Source organism: Gossypium raimondii, chromosome 8 (assembly GCF_025698545.1).
Source record: "Gossypium raimondii isolate GPD5lz chromosome 8, ASM2569854v1, whole genome shotgun sequence".
NCBI lineage: Eukaryota > Viridiplantae > Streptophyta > Magnoliopsida > Malvales > Malvaceae > Gossypium > Gossypium raimondii.
In genome coordinates this window covers 29,372,389-29,394,862 of record NC_068572.1, presented here as the reverse complement: position 1 = coordinate 29,394,862, position 22,474 = coordinate 29,372,389, and positions in this window count along the sequence as shown.

Below are 22,474 nucleotides of genomic sequence, written 5' to 3'. Positions count from 1 at the left end.
CATAGTTTTATTTAATCCATTGTGAATTTTTGAAAAGTAGAATTTTTACAAAATAATGTTTTAAAATTTACAAGGTAAGTTTTCATATCAAATCTACCAAAAGTAATAACTAGAAATACTACGATCATTTATTTAAATTAAACATAATTTACTAAAGATTTTTCTTTGATGATATTTCTATTAAAATCAAACAATGTTTTTTAGAAAAATGATTTAAGCATAATTGATTTGAAAATCTTTTCTTCATGATGTTCCACATTTTAGAAAGTTTGATAGCTCTACATGTTAAGTTTTTGAAAGAATAAGGATCGCAGGAAGCATATGAACAGTGAGTTATGAATAAGAGACCCTGCATGTAGGTTGTCTATAATTGAGATGCTAGTCATTTGTTTGTAAATGAGTTTTAATCGTGGTTTTATTTTCTTTAAGGAGTTGTTGTTGTTGGTTCGAGAGGGATGTTCGAGTTTGGAACTCCAAGCTGCAATCAAGGTGACTATCAAGTGAATCTCCATCTTGGCTCTTGCATGTGGACTATTCAATTAGAAATACATATAAAGAAAATATATGAAACAACTGGTAAGTATGTATGTGAAGTAATATAAAGATTCTTCATGAGTAAGGACAATATGTGTAAGGTATTGTTTGAGTAAGATTTTAAATTGTAAGTTAGCCTATGATTATTTGATATGAGAAAGTAAGCATTAGTCAAGTATGTGAACAAATTTGGGTAAGTAACTTTTGTGTAAAACATCCTTTGTGATGTCTTTGGTAAGGCAGTTATAGTGCTAACCAGACTGGCAGATCACGATATGAGGATATGTGTAAGTCCATGTGGTAGAGACCAATGACATTATATGATAAGTAAAACATTCATGGTGTTGCCTCTACTGAGATGAAGACTGGAATGACATATCACAACATGAAGATGTGTAAGTCCATGAGGTTGAGACCCATGGCGTAATATGATAATAAGAATGTTCATGGTGATACCATTCGTAAGATATAAACCGAACTGACAGATCACGACATGAAGATATGAATAAGTCTATGATGGAGAAACCTATAGAACCTTCTATGGAAGTTCGTCGGGATAGTAAACATGTGATTTTGTGTGTTACCTATGTATTGTGATCTGCTAAGCCTTAGTGGCATATCCTGTGTTGCCTTTGTGGCGAATTATGAAATGCCTATATGGCGTATTCGGGGATGCCTACATGGCAGAATCTGGTTATCCGCCTATGTGGTAAGATTTAGGTAAGTCTTCAAATCTCTTCAAAAGAAAAATCTATGATTAGGATCTGATGCGTTTGAAATTAACTTGGTTTGGTTAGTCTTGTGATGATATTGAATGAGCCTTAAGGGACATTTCCTGAAATAAAGAATGTATTTGTATTTCCAAAGAGGGAATCCGCTATAATAGTTTGTCAGTATAGGATATGGGAGTATTCATAGTTATGAAAGTACAAGTGTTTGTTTGTTTGAGTTTGTCTATGCTATGTAGGATTTAAATCTGAGTTATCTGGTATCTGCCAAATAAGAATATTATCATATCTTATTCTGGGGTTATTTGGAATCTGAACTATTTATCAATTTCAGCGTTCTTGTGTTATGTAACATGGATGTATGGAATTCTTCCGAACGATCTAGAACATTTTATCGTTAGTATGAGTTTGTTTTAGGTTTGATTCAGGATAAGATCTGGTTGGTGGTCTAACAGTTGTTAAACCCAATATGGAACTTCTCCAAGTGTAAGATCAGTTAGTAATTATTCGCCAAAGAAAAATCATTTTGGAAAAATGTGAAGTGTTTGTTTAAAGATGAAATATGATGAAAGAGGGTTCCGTATAGATATTCTTTTGAAAAGTAACTTGTGTTCTAAGAAGGATTAAGCTCTATATCAAATGATAAGATTTGGAATTAGTCAAAGAGTGAAGTGAGAGTGATATGTTAAGTATGGAAGCGGGTGTATAGGTATATATCCATTATTTTGAATGAATCCGCTAAAGACAGTGGTAATCACAAACTTTAAGATAAGAAATTCAACTAGAAAAACTCCAAAGTATTTTGTATTAAAACTCACTAAGTTTGCAATGACTTACAAATTATTTGTTCATGTTTCAGGTTCTGTTGTGATAGTGTGTACGCTAGGAGGGACTAAAGAGCAAGAAATGTAAAAATAAAGGGACTACCTAACAAATAACTAATGGGGGTTGGTTGACTTCGATGTGGCTCTATTTTATCTTCCTATCTCAATTTTACCGACTTAGACAAATTAGGTCTGGTTAATCTTCCGATCTCACCTATTAATTCGAGACTAACGAATGGGTGTGCAATAAGATTACCTTCCGGTCTCACTTTATCTCGATATTCCCTTAGGGGTGTCTTTACCTAAGTTCTTAGTTCTATTCAAATTAGTCCAATTTGTTACGGTTTAGCCCGTTGTCCAAAGATTTTAGTTTATCACCATCTCCATCAACCAACCTCCTTAAAGATTTAGCTACACATGCTCAAAGTAAAGAAAATATACATAAACATGGAAAACAAGGCAGTCATGAAAAGAAAGTCTAAGAAAAAGATGAAAGTTAAGATTTTAATGCAAGAAAACTTAAATAACATGAAACAACAACATTCAACCAGAAAATCTAAAGTAAGAAACATAAAAGGAATAAACTTTAATGATTTAAGGTAAAATAAACTAAAATACATAAAACTAAAGCTTAAAGGGTTTTGAAAGCAAAGTGTAGGTGGTAGAATTGTAAATAAACCTTAGCTACAATGTTACGTAACTTAACTAACATAAAGATCAACAAGAACATGAAGTACATGTATAAAAATAAACTCTAATCTAAGGTACAAGAAGAGAAAAATAAAAACCCTAGAAAAGTGTAGAAAAAACTAAAGAAAACTAAACCTAAAACTAAGCTAATTTGTGTCTATCTCCTCCTCAACAATTTTTGGTTGTTTTGAAGTGTATTCTGATGACTTTTTTATGCCAAAAATACCTCTACACGGGACTTATTTGATTGGTGGGCCGGGTAGACAAAGGTTGCCCTTTTTGTCCAAGTTTGTCCCCTTAACGAAGGTGATATCGCGATACCCAGAAGAGGTTATCGCGATATCTTGAGTAGTTTTGAAACTTGGGGTATTCCTTAGAAGGCAGATATTGTGATACCTAACGGGATATCTCGATAACACTGAAAGAAATCCTTGATCATTTACATTGTTGGAGGTATCATGATTCCAAAGGTTGGATGTCGCGATACCCTTACCCTAGACACCATTCTCGCTCGTTTTCAACCTTCGACACGTCCCTAGAGCACTCCATTAGACCTCTCAATGGCACTATCAGCCAATTTGGGTAAACAAAGAGACAAAATTGAGACATTTTCACTTATTACTCGAAAATATGAAAATAACAAAAATAATGAAAAAAATGCTAAAATCTCTATTTTGCTCGAGAAAAAGCTCCTAAAATGTGTCCAAAAAGCCTAATTTGCCACGTCTATTTGGGGCAGATCAGCTCCCCCATACTCAAGTCTTTGCTTGTCCTCAAGCAAACACACAAAACATGCAAAAAGATGACCCTTGGACTAAATTAGGTAATTAAGTTATATAGCCATACAATATCAAATTTATACAAGAATTACTTCACATACAATTTAAGAATGATATCTAGCTAATTTACTTACTCCTAATGTAAACATTATTAGTTCAAGAAGTTAAAGTGTCAATAGAGGTAGAGGCAATGTAAATGAACATATGTACAAATTTTATCGGTCAAAATAAATTATACAGATCGCTCATAGATATTTAGAAAGAATTATTCATGTTTGTTCCAACAAATGCAAGCTATATACAAATTATGCATCCGTGATTTATGCGGGTCCCAAAGGTCTTTTAGGCTTGTAACGTTTTGAGGCTAAGGTTGGTACGGATTCAAAGAAAGTTCATCTCAAAACGGTTCAAGCACTATGAATAGTATAGCACATGACTTTGTTCCCAATTCTCCCCAAATGTGATTGTTACATCTCACCACATTATTTCTCATTCTCTCACATTTCTTATTTCTCCTTCTCTCACTTTTCTTATTTCTCCTACAATGTGGAAAAAATGATTGATATTAGCTCCTTTTTGTGCACTATGATTTCAAGACTATTTTATGCTCCTTTCTTCTTCTTCTTCTTCTTTTTTATTTTGGGCATCTGTATACTTTATTTGTTCTTTTCTCTCACAATGCTTTTGATTCTCACTTTATTTCTTTCAAACTTTCATTTTCTTTTTAAGCACAATCTCTAGCAAGAATAAATTACGAGTTAATTCAATCCCTCTTCATTAATCACTCGAGTACACTTTTATGAGAAACCTCTATAATGTTCCTACCTAACCTTGATGTCCATGGCCTGATGTCCATTCAATAGTGCGTTACAAAGTTCAAGGCCTGTGAAGGGTTGAGTTTCGAACTTAATTTTGGTTAAAGGTTCCAGACATAGAGGTCTATTAAGAAGGGCAATGTAAGGCTCAAATTTGGGAACTAGGGATAATGTAATGTTTAAGGTTGGTCCTTTAGGCTCAAGGCTATAGAAAAAATGCCTACGGTCTTTCTTGGATTAGTCACCTAGCAACAATCTATTAAGAATGCATCTATTTAAACGAACAATTAGCAAATTTAATTATTTATCTACAAGGATCTGTATCTTTTATACATCCTACGGTACATTTTATACATTTTTATTTTGGTTATTGCCTCTAATCTATTATACCTATTAACTAAGTGAACTAATTAATCTACAATTAAGAGCAATAAATTATCTAGTATCATTCAAAATTTACAAGTTTTGCAATCCTATATACGCTTTTATTATGTATAATTACTAATTTATTACTCAATTATAGTCCAAGCACCATGCAATAACAAAATTAAAAATGAAAATAAGAAATATTTTTGGATTTTTGGAAAATTTAAACACAAAAACGTAAAATATTTTTGGAATTTTTGAAAATTTTTAGAAAAATGCATAAAAACTAAAATAAACACACAAATAAGCATAAGAAAATAAAACATAAACACCCATAAAAACATATGTGCACCCCTCCACACTCAGACTACAAATTGTTACCAATGTGTAAAAAAAATGGATAGGAAGTTACCGAACTTCCCTAGAATGGAGCATCAGACTAGCTCGGGCGTCCACCTCCTCGTTGAAGCTCTATATGTCATGTAGTCTTTCAGGGTAATTCACTGCACATAAGAAAAACTCATAAAGAAAAACAAACAACAAACAAACCAACACAAAATAACAATGAAAAACACAAAACAAAAATTGTTCAAAACAAATCCAAAAATATTCAATAGTTTACATGCTGCATTAAAAATAAATAACAGGCAAAGACATGTAACTAATTGAAATCATCCGAGATTAGCTCAGGCTCCATCAGTTGTTTCCCTTTTCCTTTCATATTTGAATTTTTGCAACCTTGTTCAATCTTTCTCTTAATTCCTCCAAATTGATTACTTCTCTTCTCGTAGATACACATGTTGTATTCCTTTCTTACCTTTCTTGAACAATGTGTCTTTCCATTATCATCGACCACATAGGTTTTTCTTCCCTATGATTGCTGGTGCATTTCTCCACATAGTTCATCATCTCGATTGTTTTTGAGTCATTACCCCTTGCCTCTACTATCTCATCCAACTATTTTTGAATGTTTGTAAGCATATTTTCTATTTTTGACGCAGGTGATAATAATTGCATTTGTTCTCTCTCCAACTCGAGTTTTTGCCTCCTTTTCTCTTGCTGGATTACCTTGAACTTCTGATATATTGAATCAATAAATAGCTAAAAACACAAGTGTATAAAGAGGGAGAGTTTGAGTTAACTTTATAGTGCGATGAATGATTACTAGGCTCTCGAGGTAGTGGTAGATAAAGTTGCTACACTGTGATGAATATTATTGTAACACTGTCGTTGGATTAGGGTTACAGAGCATTACTATACAAAACAGAACCTTTAACTTCAAAACATAACAATAATGCAATTTAATATTAATTTCCAATAACTCATTACAATCATAACAAACATATGGGCCTTAAATCGAGCCTTCGGGGCCTTAAAAACAATTTGAAACCAATCAAGGATCAATTTGAACCAAATCAAAAAATTTTGGAAAAAACATGAAAAATTAGAAAACAATGGTCACAAGGTCGCGTGACATAGCCCAAACCGTGTGAACATTAAAGTAAGGACACAAGGCCGTGTCTTAGCCTGTGTGCCCCCATGTGAGTATTCAAAATAGGGCCACACGACCATGTCACAGACTGTGTCAAACCGTGTGTGCATTTGATGTTGAGTCACACAGTCTTGTCGCAGGCCGTGTGCCAGACCGTGTGAGACCTGCGCCTAAAATATAAATGACACACAGCCGTGTTAGGTGACCATGTGTGGCACACGGCTATGTGAAAGCCTGTGTCTTAAGCCGTGTGCTATAAATTTAGCCTTAAAACAAGCATTACAACACCAATTCTTGCCCAATAAGGTACATCATTTACACATTCATTCTTATGATCAAAACTCCAAACACACTGAAAACATACCAAATTAATCAACCTATAGATTCTAACCAATATGTCATTCAAAGGCATCATAATTCACACCAATTCATTTAATTCAAAATCACATCATACCCTACACATGCATCACCACATCCACACATTATTTAACCAGTTCATTCACATATAAACATGTTTCAAGCCATATATTACAATGCACTTAAAAGTGACCCAAAAGACACAATCTTTCCAAAGAATTACAAGTCTAAACAAATATGTACACAAAAGGCATAATCATACCAAGATAACTGAATAGCATTTTCAAGAACTCTCATTACATATAAGTCCTATACATGCCATTTATAACCATAGCTAAAATAACCAAAAACTACTACAGTGTTTGCTGGATAGTGTGATACGAATCCAACAAGATTCCAATCGATCGAGCTTCCGATGATCTACAAAATAGAGAAAAAAATAACTACATAAGCAACTAGTGCTTAGTAAGCTCGTATAAAGCAACTTAAACTTACTGGTCATCAAACGATAATTCATTCGATCATGTTCATTAAATCATATAGACATTGTACTTTCCTATTCACAACAATCCACATAGTTAGTAGATAACTTAAATATAAAACATTTAAGAAACATGGCATATACCATGTAATGAATTACATACATACATCATTCTTCACATGTTTGATTAGAATCCCTTTTTTCCATCCATTTGTATATACTAAACTTTCCATTTCATAAAGTCATTATCAACAATAAGTTTTTATTCAAACCTTTCCATTAGCCTTTACTTACCTGTTGAACCATATAGAATAACGTCGGATACTTGGGAATGCTCACACAAAGTGTGTCTTTCTATGTAACCGCAACCTTTTCAATAGTTCTCACATGAGCTGTGAAATGAGTCTACTCACACGAGCTGTGGTTTGGGATGTTAGCTACACAATGCTGCTCACACGAGCTATGGAGAATCTACAACAAATGCAAGACCTCAGCCATCAATAACACATCCAGGACCAACACCCAAAACCGTATAATCCTTAATGACATGTCATTTAAATCCTAAGAATTCTTTAGGTTCAAAAGGGGCACTTTTGCACATTAATCCTTTAAATTCTTCCCTTTATATGATTTCAATTATATATATCCAAACAACTAACATTTTTCACAAATATTCATCAATTGAATAAACATTAAAAATTAATCCAAAACACTAATTAACATGTAATTATTCAATAATAATTAAACAAAGTATATCATTAACTAAACATTTATTCAACTTATAAATTATTCGTTTTACCATTATACGAACTTACCTCAATCACCACGATTGTTACAACAAAATAGAAAACTAATTCGAGACTTTTGCTTTCCTCCGATTCAAGTCTGATTAATTCTTTTCTTGATCTAAATAGTAATTTAACTCAATTAAGTATTTCAAATAGTCTAAAATCATTAATTCTAATTCACAACTCAATTTAATATGAAATTACAAAATTACCACAGATGTTTTACCCTTTGTGTAATTTATTCCTTAAATGTGAAACCTGCAATTCAACCATTTTTAATTGAAACCCAAGTTAGCCATGTAACAACTCGTTTTTCCTTGGAGTCGAAAATAGTGGTTTTGGGGCCACCAAATCTGACGAGTAAGTTTGTAAATATTATTATTTAATATAAAAACATAAATGTTTTTAATTTGATAATTTATATTATATAAGTGATTTATTAAGTTCAAGTGGTAAGACCTTGAGGTCAAGTAGTTTTAGAAAATGAGGTATCGGGACCTCGTTTGTATAAAACGAGGCATAAATTTCTTTTATAAATATTTACAGAGTATCATTAAGGTTGTGTTAACGTTTCGTTGAAAATTTTAACGTTTCAATAGTTAATTAAGCGAAAAGGACTAAATCGTAAAAGTTAAAAAAGTCAATCGCTATTAGTTTAATTATATTAAAGGGTTAAAGAAACATAAATTTTAGGGTTTAAAAGGTAATTATACCTTGTTTTTATTAATTTATGGTTTCAAGGTGCAATTTTTAAACAATTTTAGCTTATAAGCAAGGAAAATATGGTAATTAAATAAATATTTTAACATACACAAATGAAATTCTTTTTCATTCTTTATTTTTCATGACTGAATGGGGGAGGAAGAAACACCATTTTTGTTTATAAGGTTCGGCTTGCATATATTCTAATGCATGGTAAGTAATTCTTACCCGTTTTTAACAATTTTTATGTTTTTGAGATCGTTGCAACTAGGTCTAGCTAGCCCATACCTTCGATTTTGAAACTGTTAAAGATTTTGAATGTTTAAATTGATGAACCTTGTTATTTTAGATGTTAAATGTTCAATTTGAGATATAATTTTTTATTTAAAAGTATTTTATCAAGTGATTTTTTTATAAATTTTCTAATTAGGGACTAAATTGTTAAAATAGTAAAAGTACAAGGATTTGATGTAAAATTTTTCCATGAATGGGGTGTTTTGGATGCCATAAGTATTTTTCTAGGCTCAATTTTGGGTAAAAATGGTTAATTTGCATGTTTTAGGCTTAGGGACTAAATTGAATAAAAGTAAAACTTTAGCGTCAATTTTGTAACAATGTAAAAAGAAAAATTTGCATGAAATATGTTATTTTATTGTCCAAATTAATAAATTGAATGAAATTATTAATTTAGATTAAGATCAAGTGGAAAATTGAAGAGAATGGAAAATTACCAAAAAGCCCCTATACTTTGATATTTTTGCAATTTAGCCAAGTAAGTTCATTATACAATTATTATTAATTGAATTTAATTTTTCATACTATTTCATTATTGGTTAAATCTTGAATGTCATTTAGCTATGTTTTAAGAAATAGAAACGTAACGTTATTCGGGTTCTGTGCCTAGCAGGCTTTGAGCCGGTGATAATCGGGCTTTATGCCTATCATGATAATCAGGCTTTGTACCTAGCAGGTTTTGGACCGATGATATTCGGGCTTTGTGCCGGTGATATTCAGGCTCTATGCCTAGCAGACTTTGTACCGGTGATATTCGTGCTCTATACCTATCAAGCTTTATGCCGGTGATATTCAAACTCTGTGCCTAGTAGGCTTTGTGTCAGAGATTTTCGGGCCCTGTGCCTAGCAGGCTTCGTGCCGGTGTCTTATATCAGGCTTTGAGCCTGGCAGTCTTTGTGCCAATGTATTGTACCAGGTAAGTTGTACTGAAAATATTATTTTCATTATTTGATGTTATTTCATTTGATTCAACAGGTATGAAAAGGAAGGGATCGGTAAGTATTCAAAAGACTTATGTCATGAATCTATGAAAATGAATAAAAAGGTAATGTTCAACGAAAGTATGTTTATGTTCGTGAAATTGATGATTTCAAGTGATGTTATTCATATATATGACTTACCTTATGATATTTCGAGTGAATTATGAGTGTATGCACTAACTGGTATATTGGTGATGATAAATAAGCCTATGTCAAGTTTGCATAATTGGTCTATGTTTATGTTTATGCTTATGTCTTGTGTTATGCAAATGATACGAGTTAGGGAATGTAATAAAAATGTAAGTTCATAATTGAGATGTAATGTGATGAGTTAAAGGGGTTTACTTATATCTGAGAAATTTACTTAAGTTTTGGATGAATTTATCTAGGTTGTGGATAAATACACTAATTTGTGAGTTGATAATGTCTTTTAAGCTAAAGTAAGTAAATGGAAGGTTTGATAAATCTTGTGGCATTAGTATAGGTTATGTTTACCTTATAAAGTTTATTATTGAAATGAAATGTATGTTTTAAATTATACGAGCTTACTAAGCATTCATTGCTTACATTGTTATTTTTCCTTTACTTTTCAAATTACCGGAAGCTTGATCGGTTTCAAAGCTCATCGGAGATCTATGATACTGTCTAGTGATTATATCGGTAGTTATTAATGTTTTAGCAAAGGTTATAATGGCATGTATAAGTGGACTAGTGTTTTATGTTTGTTTAAATGCTTAGACATGGATGTGTGAATGATGGTTACATTATGATAGTTTGGTACTTATAATGTATGAATGGTATGGTACAAATGGTTAGTTTAAGTTGAAGTGATATAGGTCAATTTATGATAAGTTTGAGATGAAAATTATTTAGGTGTTGATGAATGAAATATGTCAAGTACATGTATAGGTTTAAGTAATTTTGTATGTTTGCATTTGATGTGCCTATATGGCATATTGGTTGAATGGAATTTGATCACTTAAATTGGTCATTTTATGCATTTTTGGATATGTTTTGATTCCTTGGTCACATGTGCAAATTGTGTTTAGGTGCATGATTGAGGTGGGTGAAAGAAATGGCTTGATTTTGGTCAATTTCTTGTCTACACGGTCTAAGACACGGGCTTGTGTCTCAGCCTTATGTAACACATGGCCATGCGACACGGTCGTGTGTCCCCTATTGGTTTTAGAGGTTTCATTTCGAGTGTTACACGGTCTGGCACAAGGGCGTGTGGCTTGGCCGTATGACTCAAGTTAGAGAGTTACACGGGTTGGAACACGACCATGTGTCCATACTTCGAATGTCCACACGGTCTGAGACACGGGCATGCGTCTCAGCCGTGTGAGTCACATAGCCTTGCCACACAGTCGTGTGACCCTTACAGTGTAAATTTTTCTATCTCTTTCCATTAGACTTTAAATGTTTTCGATTTAGTCCCTAATCGTTTCTAAAGCATTTCCATGGCCTTGAGGGCTCGTACAAGGGACAATATGAATGATATTGATTGATTTTTATATGATTGATGTTGAGTTATTAAATGATTAAATTTTTTGATAGTTTTGAAACGTAAACTCCGGTAATGCTCTGTAACCCTATTCCAGTGATGGATACGAGTTAGGGGTGTTATATTTAGTGGTTTCAGAGCAACAGTTTAGTCGGTTCTCGGGCTGAACGTAGCATGTGTGATGTCTAGAAATACATGTCATTATATAACCTGTGATAGTGTGATATCTCCCGACTCTGGTGAGAATGTTTTCAGTTTTAGACAAGGATGTTTTCCAACCGAGCTAATTCTAATAATGCTGAATGCGATACTTAAGTATCTGAATAAAAATGTTGCTAATGATGAGTAGAAACTCATGAAGGTATGAATAAATGTTTATAATGTTATGTTAATGATGAATGCTATGTTGTGTATATATATATATATATGAGAGTCAAATTTAGAGGCTTTACGATCTCTACTCGTCACCCTCAAAATCTTATACAACGAAATTTACAATATTTATGTTGATTAAGCCCACAAGTATGAAATCGAAAAGTTCAGTGGCTGAATGAATAATAATGCAGTCAGTGTCGAGAATAGGTTAATAGGTAAAGATGATTCTAGAAGAGATATTAGATTTTTCTAAAGATCATTCGGGGTACGCAATTTCGCTGTTAAAGAATAAGTTATTCATGGGTAATCGACTTATTCAGGTAGGGTATCTAAAGAAAGGATTAACCAAAATTTCTTCTAAACTGATTTCTTTAATGAACGGGATAATGTGGGATTATTAATGACTTTAGAAGTCAGTGGGGTAGTGTTTGAACTACAAAGGTATCTGAATGCAATGGTTATGGCCGTGTAACTTATAACGATCTCTTCTAGGTATTCTATATATTCTTTTCCTCAGAGGCATATGCAATTGTTTATCTTCAGATGTGATTTTTATCGTAAAGAGAATGCTAGTTAACCATAATGTTAAACGAAAGTATTGTTAGTCTGGTTGATTATGATCGACATTACTCTATTTTTCTTTGGCATTCTATTTTATTATGTTCGGTAGAATATTCAACAATAAGACTCATATGATATTATTTTACTTCTTCTTCTGGTTGATGCTCTAAATTATATAAATACAATTTATGTTGTCTCTGTCACAACTGATTCTAGTGCGTATGAACGATATTCTTCTTCTGGATTTTCTCTGGGGTAGCATCGATCTCTTTATCATTCAATATGTGTCGTATTCTCAGAGATTCAGTAGAGCTTTACATCTTGGATTTCATTATCTCGGCTTTCTTATCATTCTTATGGTTTATTCTATCAAAGGTGGTTTATCTATAAAGGATATATATTGACTTAAGGGCAGGGTTATATAGATCTTTGATTATAGAGGTTGTATTACTGCACTGGTTGTTACTGGTACTATATTCAATTTTCTCTTTTGTCTCGGATTGCACTATTGATATTTGAGGTATTATTTTATCTATATGTTTGTAATGTCGATTTCATTATAGCACTATGCTTTTAATTCATCTAATGGTTACGGCTTCGGTATGGTTCAAAGCTTCAATGTTAATAATTGAATTAGTTACATTATATATCCCATTTATAACTTTCATTAAAGGGTTAGGTGACAGCAAAAGTATAGATGTGGAAGATCGAGCTCAATCTTGCATGCTAGTTCTCATTTCTCAAGTAATCTTGTTTATGTCAATGAGTTAAAATGGAATGTTATGTTTCGTTTGAATTAATGTAGTTTGTAGAGATCTTCGATTGGTATTCTGAGGGAATTATGATAGATGATATATCTAGATGTTCTTGGCAACAAGAAGAAGGGATTATTTTGAAATCTTATTATCCGATAATTAAGATCGACTCACTTGTGTTATTCAGAAACGGGTTATTCATTTGAAATGTTAGATAAGTTGATTATATTCAAGCTTATTTCTTGATTCGGGAATAAATTTTGTGAATTCACGAGTAAATAGACGGACAGTGTGAATGAATAATTCATATTCTTAAAGACATGGTACAGAAATATATCTATTAGATCAGCTATAATCGGGAAATGTCGTTATGGGTTAAAGTCATCTTAATAGTTGAAGCTTTCGCGCTTGTGTTAAATGATATTGCTTGACGCTTTCCATGAAAGAGAAATATGTATCAGTTGAAAGTTACAGATGCAAACATATTAGAAGCGTCAGTCAGATTTTGGTAATACGAGTTTCTCAATTATGTTTCGACAGATGATTACTGGGAATTTCTTGGTAGTTATACTACTAATGATAAAGTGATGATAGGAGAACATCATAGTTGCTTAATTAAGTTCATATATAGTATCAAGTTTTAATATGAGTTCTGAAGCGAGTTCTAAATTGAGATGTGAGTTCTAATGTGATGACTCTTATCAGGTGAGAAATTTCGAGGACGAAATTTTCGTAAGGAGGGAGAGTTGTAACAACCCGTTTTTTATTGGTCTCGAAAATAGTGGTTTCAATGTCACCAAATTCGACGAGTAAGTTCGTAATATTATTATATAATATTTACGAGTCAAATATGATTTTAAAAAGGTTTTTAATTTGATAATTTATGTTATATAAGCGATTTATTAAGTTTAAGTGGTAAACCTTAAGGTCAAGTGGCTTTAGAAAATGAGGAATCGGCACCTCGTTTATATAAACTGAGTCGTAAATATTTTTATAAATATTTATAGAGTGTCATTAAGGTGGTATTAAAGTTTCGTTGAAAATTTTTAACGTTTTGATGGTTAATTAAGTGAAAGGACTAAATCGTAAAAGTTAAAAAAGTCAATCGCTATTAGTTTAATTGTATTAAAGGGTTAAAGAACCATAAATTTTAGGGTTTTAAAAGGTAATTATAATTTTTTTATTAATGGACAGTTTCAAGGTGTAATTTTTAAACAATTTTAGTTTATAAGCAAGGGTAATATGGTAATTAAATAAATATTTTAACATAAACAAATGAAATTAGTGGCCACCTTTTTCATTCTTTGTTTTTCATGACCGAATGGGGCAGGAAGAAACACCATTTTTTTTTATAAGGTTTACTTGCATATATTCTAATGCATGGTAAGTAATTCTTACCCGTTTTTAATCATTTTTATATTTTTGAGATCATTGCAACTAGGACTAGCTAGCCCGTACCTTCAATTTTGAAACTGTTAAAGATTTTGAATGTTTCAATTGATGAACCTTGTGATTTTAGATGTTAAATGATGAATTTGAGATACTAGTTGTTATTTAAAAGTATTTTATCAAATGATTTTAAATAAATTTTTCGATTAGGTACTAAATTATTAAAATAGTAAAAGTACAACGATTTGATGTGAAATTGTTACATGAATGGGATGTTTTGGATTCCATAAGTATTCAACTGTGCTCAATTTTAGGTAAAATGGTTAATTTGTATGTTTTAGGCTCGAGACTAAATTGAATAAAAGTAAAAATTTAGGGGTAATTTTGTAGAAATGTAAAATGAAATAATTGCATGAAATACATTATTTTAATGACTAAATTAATAAATTGAATGAAATTATTAATTTAGATCAAGATCGAGTGGAAAATTGAGAATGAAATATTACCAAAAAGTCCTTATACTTTGATATATCTACAATTTAGCCAAGTAAGTTCATTATACAATTATTTTTAATTGAATTAAATGTTTCATACTATTTCATTATTGGTTAAATCTTGAATGTCATTTAGCTAAGTTTTAAGAAATAAAAATGTAACGTTATTCGAGCTTTGTGCCTAGCAGACTTTATGTCGGTGATAATCAGGCTCTGTGCCTAGCAGGCTTTGTGCCAGTGATATTCAAGCTCTGTGCCTAGCAAGCTTCGTGCCGGTAGATTATATCATCCTTTGTGCCTATTAGGCTTTATGCCGGTGTGTTATATCAGGCTTTGAGCCTGGCAGTCATCGTGCCAATGTATTGTACCAGGTAAGTTGTACTAAAAATATTATTTCCATTATTCGATGTTATTTCATTTGATTCAACGGGTATGAAAAGGAAAGGATCAGTAAGTATTCAAAAGACTTATGTCATGAATCTATGAAAATGAATAAAAAGGTAATGTTAAACGAAAGTATGTTTATGTTCGTGAAATTGATGATTTCAAGTGATGTTATTCATATATATGACTTACCTTATGATATTTCGAGTGAATTATGAGTGTATGCACTAACTGGTGTATTGGTGATGATAAATAAGCTTGTGTCAAGTTTGCATGATTGGTCTATGTTTATGCTTATGTCTTGTGTTATGCAAATGATACGAGTGAGGGAATGTAGTAAAACGGTAAGTTCATAATTGACATGTAATGTGATGAGTTAAAGGGGTTTACTTATATCTGTGAAATTTACTTAAGTTTTGGATGAATTTATCTAGGTTGTGGATAAATACACTAATTTTTCAGTTGATAATGTCTTTTATGCTAACGTAAGTAAATGAAAGGTTTGATAAATCTTGTGGCATTGGTATAGATTATGTTTACCTTATAAAGTTCATTATTGAAATGAAATGTATGTTTAAAATTATACAAGCTTACCTTATAAGTTTTGGATGAATTTATCTAGGTTGTGGATAAATATACGGGCGTGTGGCTTGGCTGTGTGACTCAAGTTAGAGAGTTACACGGGCATGGACAAGGGGTGGATTACGGCCATGTGTCCCTACTTCGAATGTCCACATGGCCCAAGACACGGGCGTGTGTCTCAGCCGTGTGAGTCACACGGCTTGACCACACGGCCGTGTGACCCCTGTAGTGTAAAATTTTCTATCTTTTTCCATGAGATTTTAAATGTTTCTGATTTAGTTTCGAGTCATTTCTAAAGCCTTTCTATGGGCTCGAGGGCTAGTACAAGGGACAATATGAATGATATTGATTGATTTTGCTATGATTGATGTTGAGTTATTAAATGATTAAAATTTTTGATAGTTTTGAAATGTCAATTCTAGTAATGCTCCATAACGCTATTTCGACGACGGATACGGGTTAGGGGTGTTACAAGCTGAATTTTCCTTAGACTTATATCAATCCACATTTTTTCTCATTTCATAAAATATACAGGGAATTTTACTATTTTGACTAATTAATCCCTAAAAACAAATTCATCAAAAATCACTTAACAAAATAAGTTTAGTTAACAACCAAGTTTAATAATCCATCAATTAAACTCAAAACACATTCAAATTCATCCATAGTAAATCCCTCAACCTTTAACAGTTCTGCAAATTAACTCCCAGGCTAGCTAGACTAAGATAAAAACAAGCTCAAAAATATAAAAATCACTAAAAACAGGGTTCAAAATCTTACCATGCACCAAATGAAGCTTGGTCGAATGTTTCTAAACCTAACAATGGTGATTTTATGCAATAGCAAGTGAAAATGGAAGAAGATGATCATATTTTCTTACTTGTTTATGCTTTTATTTATTAATTTACTATTTTACCCTTATATTCCAAACTTATAAATTGCCAAACACATGCGCATATTTTCCCACTATCATTAAGTTGGGTATAATCACCCACTAAGTCCCATAATTCACATTTCCAAAGCCATTTAACCCATTTAACTAATAGAATTCAACTTTTGTACCATTTACAAACTAGTCCATTTTACTTAAGTAACTAACTAAACATTAAAATTTCTTAAAAAAATTTAATATTACCTTAAAATAACCCTATAGACATTAAATAAACATTACAATATTAACTCACTCATCGGAATCATGGTCCCGAAACCACTGAAAAAAGGTTGTTACAATTACCACTTATTGTGCCAACTATACTTGTATTAGGAATCTACAACACAAGGTCAGAGCAAATGGAAAAATTCTTAAGCTAGAGTTCAAACCCTAGAATAAACAAAAGAAAGTGCCCTTGAGACCTCTTTGATAGTTTATGAAAGTTTTGGGGAGAAAGGAGTTGAGAATGGGAGTAGAACATGTAAATAAGATGTTAAGTGGGAAGATTTAGGGGTTTTAGAGGGTAAAGGGGTTTTAAAACTTTTAAAAACACATGGTTCACATAGATATAACCTGTTTTTATTGTGACCCGATTTAGGTATTGTAATATTCAAGATTGGGTATCACGATAACGAGAAAAATTTCAAAAATCCCCCCTTTTCTAACTATCAGCGGTATTGCGATATCTATGTTGGATATCGCGATTCCACTGTCTTCCTATTTATATATTGAGTTTTTTTCAAATTTCGAGAGCATTAGGGTAAATCCTGAGTCTAAACACAGATGATTCACAAAACGAGAATTAAATTCATAAGGATGTAGCTAAAATACTATTCTGGACTCTCCATCATTCCACTGAAATGAAATTTCCACGAAGTCTAAGAAACCTTAATCCTTCAATTGTTCATCAATCGGTTAATCAAAACATTTTTCATCAATGTCAAAATTTAATCTTGCCTCGCCTTAGGCTATTTCCCAATATTCCTTCCAAGCCTTTTTTCCTCTAACTCTATCTCACTCTTTGCATTTCTTGAAGGGTATTTAAAGGTGGAATTACAAACTCAACTTTTATTTAGTTCCCTTTCCTCCAATGAACGTCTCTTAGTAGAGACTTGTGTTCGATTGGTTCATGATGAGGGCTCTTTTCTATGATTTTCGAAAAGTGTGACGACTTTTCCACATTTAACTCTACACAGTCACGAATTTTCCTTGTTACGTGCACATCTATACTGGATTTTCCAGTTTCAACTTGGTGTTGGGAATTAACCCTCAATCTTTCATGTTCCACCATGGTGTTGAAGGCTTTCTTCTCCACGTCAATAGTATCTAGTTTCGTAACAGTTCGATTTCCAGTGGTGTCAGAAATAGTGGTTTCGGGACTACAATTTCAACGTGTTAGTCCATAAATATTTATTATTTAATACTTACAAGGTCATTAGTGCCATATTAAATTTTTGTTGAGAAATTTTATTGTTTAGATAGTTAATTAATTAAAAAGAATTAAATCGTAAAAGCTTGAAAAGTTAGTTCTAATAGTTAAAAGTATTAAATGGTTAGTAAAATGCGGGTTGATGGATCTATGTAGTAATTAAACCATACAAGATGTTAATGGACTCAATTTAATTAGTTGTTAAGTTATTATTAAAAGGGTAAGTTAGTAAATTGTAAATTAATATGACAAAAACTAAAAACAAAATGAAATTTATCATCTTTTCTTGTTCTTTGTCGAAAGTTGAAGAAGAGAAAAACCATAGTTAAAACTTAAGTATTCGACACTTAGTATCCTTTCATGTAAGTCCAATTTCCACTCGTTTTTCATGAATTTTATGTTTTTTGTAACACCCTTAACCCGTATCCGTCGCCGAAACAGAGTTACGGAGCATTACCGGAGTTTACGGATCAAACAGACAGAAATTTCAAACATTTCATAGCATATCAATTTTCATAATAAAACCAATCAAAATCATACATATTGTCCCTTATACGAGCCATTGGGGCCCTAAATACGCATTAGAAACAAGTCGGGACTAAATCGAAAACTCAAAATTTTTTTCGAAAAACATTGAAAAATTTCAAAGCTACAGGGGTCACTCGGCTGTGTGGCCAGGCCGTGTGACTCACACAGTCAGGAGACACGCCCGTGTCTCAAGCCATGTGGGCATTCGAAATAGGGACACACGGTCGTGTCCGTGCCTGTGTAACTCTCTAACTTGATTACACAGTCAAGCTACACACCCATGTGCTAGGCCGTGTACCCTTTGAAGTAACCTCACACGCCCGTGTGCCAAGCCATGTGCTAGGCCGTGTACCAACCTGACTTGCAACCCTTTGAAAACTACAAGGGACACACGGCCGTGTCACCTGGCCGTGCGCGACACAGTTGAGACACACGCCTGTGTCTTTGCTCGTGTGGACGAAAATAGGCCATTTTACAAGCCATATTTCTCACCTAATTTGGCATCAACCTGCACTCAACATTGTGCATATAAACAAGTCATATTAAGGCATCCAAAACAAGAAAAATCAAGCCTTAAACATGTAGTATATTCACATACAACCAATATGCCCTTAGGCACCTCAAATGACAATCCATAAACATGTGCAAATATAAACACAATTTGATCATTTAACCAAAAAAGGCTTAACCAAAACTAAGCCATATTATGCCACTTGATTTATCCTTTAAAAACATACCAAAATGTTCCATATATGACAAACAAAAACTAGCTCTAAATGGTCATATAATTCGCATATAACTTGTGCACTAAAAACACCATATAAGTCATTCAAACAAATACCAATTCACAACCATTTAAGGCTTACACAAAATGCATATTCAAACCACCATTTTACCTTCCATCATTCTACCATATCAAGCCATACCTCAACCCATATAAGGCAACTTATATACACATCAAAATATACTATTTCACCAACACAAGGCCAAAATGCAAACCAACCAAATGGTCATTTCCACAACCAAAACACATAGGCTAACATTAGCCAAAATAACCTATACATGCCATTATAACCAAACTTAAACCAACTGAAAGTACCGAGTGAGTCGATGGATAGTGTGATATAGCTCCGATAAGCTTCCAACCCGAACAAGGTTCTGATTCACTAAAAACATGGAAAATACACAAAATAAGCATTTAAGCTTAGTAAGTTCGTATAACATAGAATTTAAATTACCATTTATTCACATATAAGATAAGTAAACAAAGCATATCCCAACATATATTGGCCAAATGGCTAAGCATATATACATCAACCATGTTAGTCATGTAAACACATATATAAACTAAGTCATGGATGAGTTCAACAATTAATCAAATTCCATATACATGTATCATCCATTTCATATACCTATATACCATGTAATATCATTTTCATTTAATTCATATGTATACCTATAATAGTTCGTATTGAACTCATGTCATATCTTATTAGAATATTGCCCATTGAACCATTTAGAATATTGTTGGATACTCGAGATAGCTTACACATATTGTGCTAAACTGTAATCCATCAATTTTTGTACATGTATGCTCATACGAGCTATGAATCGGTATGCTCTCACGAGCTGTAAATCGGTAAGCTCATACGAGCTGAGAATCAGTAAGCTCTCACGAGCTGCAAATCGATAAACTCATACGAGCTATGGTGTATCCGCAGCACATGCAAGAACTCAACCAAATTGGTAACCCTAATGACATGTTATTTGTATCCTATAAATTCCTAAAGTTCAAACGGGACTCAGTAATCGATATACGTCGTCAGATATGCGATTGGTATTTATACATGGTTATTATACAAATCACACACATATAATTCACTTAAAACATATAAATACTCAATTTAATTACACGAACTTACCTCAACGAGTATACGTAGATACGGAGGTGATTAATCTGAGATTTTCTCTTTGCCTCGATCTAACTCCGTACGAGGTCTGGCTGGATCTATATAGATAAATTTAACCCAATTCAATATATTTCACATTCAATTTAGTCCAACACATATTTTTGACAAATGGAAAACATAGAAAAACTACGTTAAAAGAAATGAAGATGAGAGGGAAACAAAGGGAGAAGCAAAAGAAAATGGAAAATAAAGGGAAAAAAAGTTAAAAGAACATAAAAAAATTTTGTTCAAATAAAAGTGACTAAAATGTCTCCGAGACAAACAAAATTATTATTTTGATAGTTGATCCTAAATAATATCTTGAGCAATAAATAATTAAAAAATTAGGTGGGGGTTAAGAAGGTCATAATAAAGCTATGATTGTAATAATGAAGGGGTAGGTTGAGTTCTGGAAATATATGTAGAGTTGAAAATTTAATTTAAATATATATACACAGACATTGCGCATGATTTTGTACAATATCTATCATTATCATATTTTCATGTCACTTAGAATTGAATGAAATGATAGCACTTTTTCCATGTCAGCTCTAAATTCTGTATAGAGGTGTTAATGAGCCGGGCCGGGCCGGGCCCATAAAAAAAATTCAGCCCGTTTCCTAGGCCGGGCCCGCCCGCTCGAATATATTCGATATTTTTCCCAGTCGGACCGTGAAAAATATATGAAGCCTGCCCTGCCCCGCCTGCTTTTTTTTTGACTTAAAAGTTAAAACTAATTGTTATTAAAATTAATTGTTATTGAATTTATATCAAATATCAAATTGTAATTTTTTGTATATAATGAACAAAAAATAAAATAAGATTACTTATTTGAATTTAATTACAAACAATTAATTTGAATTTAATTACAAACAATCAAATATTAAAAATAAAAATGATTATACAAGTAATTACAAACAATTAACTAAGAATTTAATTCCTTTTAACTTTTAACTTAAATATTTTAAAGTTTATCATATCATTACATTTTATGCTTTTAAAGGATAACAATATCAAAATTGATCCATACTATTACTCTCATTGATCTTTGATCCATAGTTCCATACTCAATTTAATAAGTAAGACAAAAGTAGCCAAAAATACTTATTATATAAATTTTAAAATATGGAGTCAGTTCTTAACTTCTTATTCTATACTCTATACTTAAAATGGTAAAGCTCAACTTTTTTCTTTTTAAAAGTTTTAATCCAAAGATCAAAGTTACTAGATGAAAAGAGATCAACTAGAATGTATCAAATGAATGTCCAAATCTAGCATAGCATATCAAGAAAGAATATGATAACTAATCGAATAAATCTAAAAAATTTGAATGTCATTGTTTAAATGTTAGTACAAAGTTTTAGCCATATGTTTGTTGTTAATCATAATAATCATAACAAAATCAAGCAATGAAAATCCCAATCTCTAATTTTGCTTCAAACTATGTTTGAGATAAGAAAACATAAGTTCAACGCCACAAGTACATATACCTCCAAAATGACTTTGGAAAATTAAGCAACAAACCATAATATTCATACATTAATCCAACAACATATTTAATTTCATAACAAAATATAAATTGTAAGCTAAATTAAATTTTAAACATTTAGAAAAAAAGTATTTTAAAAAGCTACTGAAGAAACATCATCATCATCATCGTCCTCATCGTCCTCATCGTCCTCATCGTCCTTTTTGCAACCAATTTCTAACATGAAATAAGAATAAATAATTAGATAATCAAATTGATGAAAAAATAAAATAAT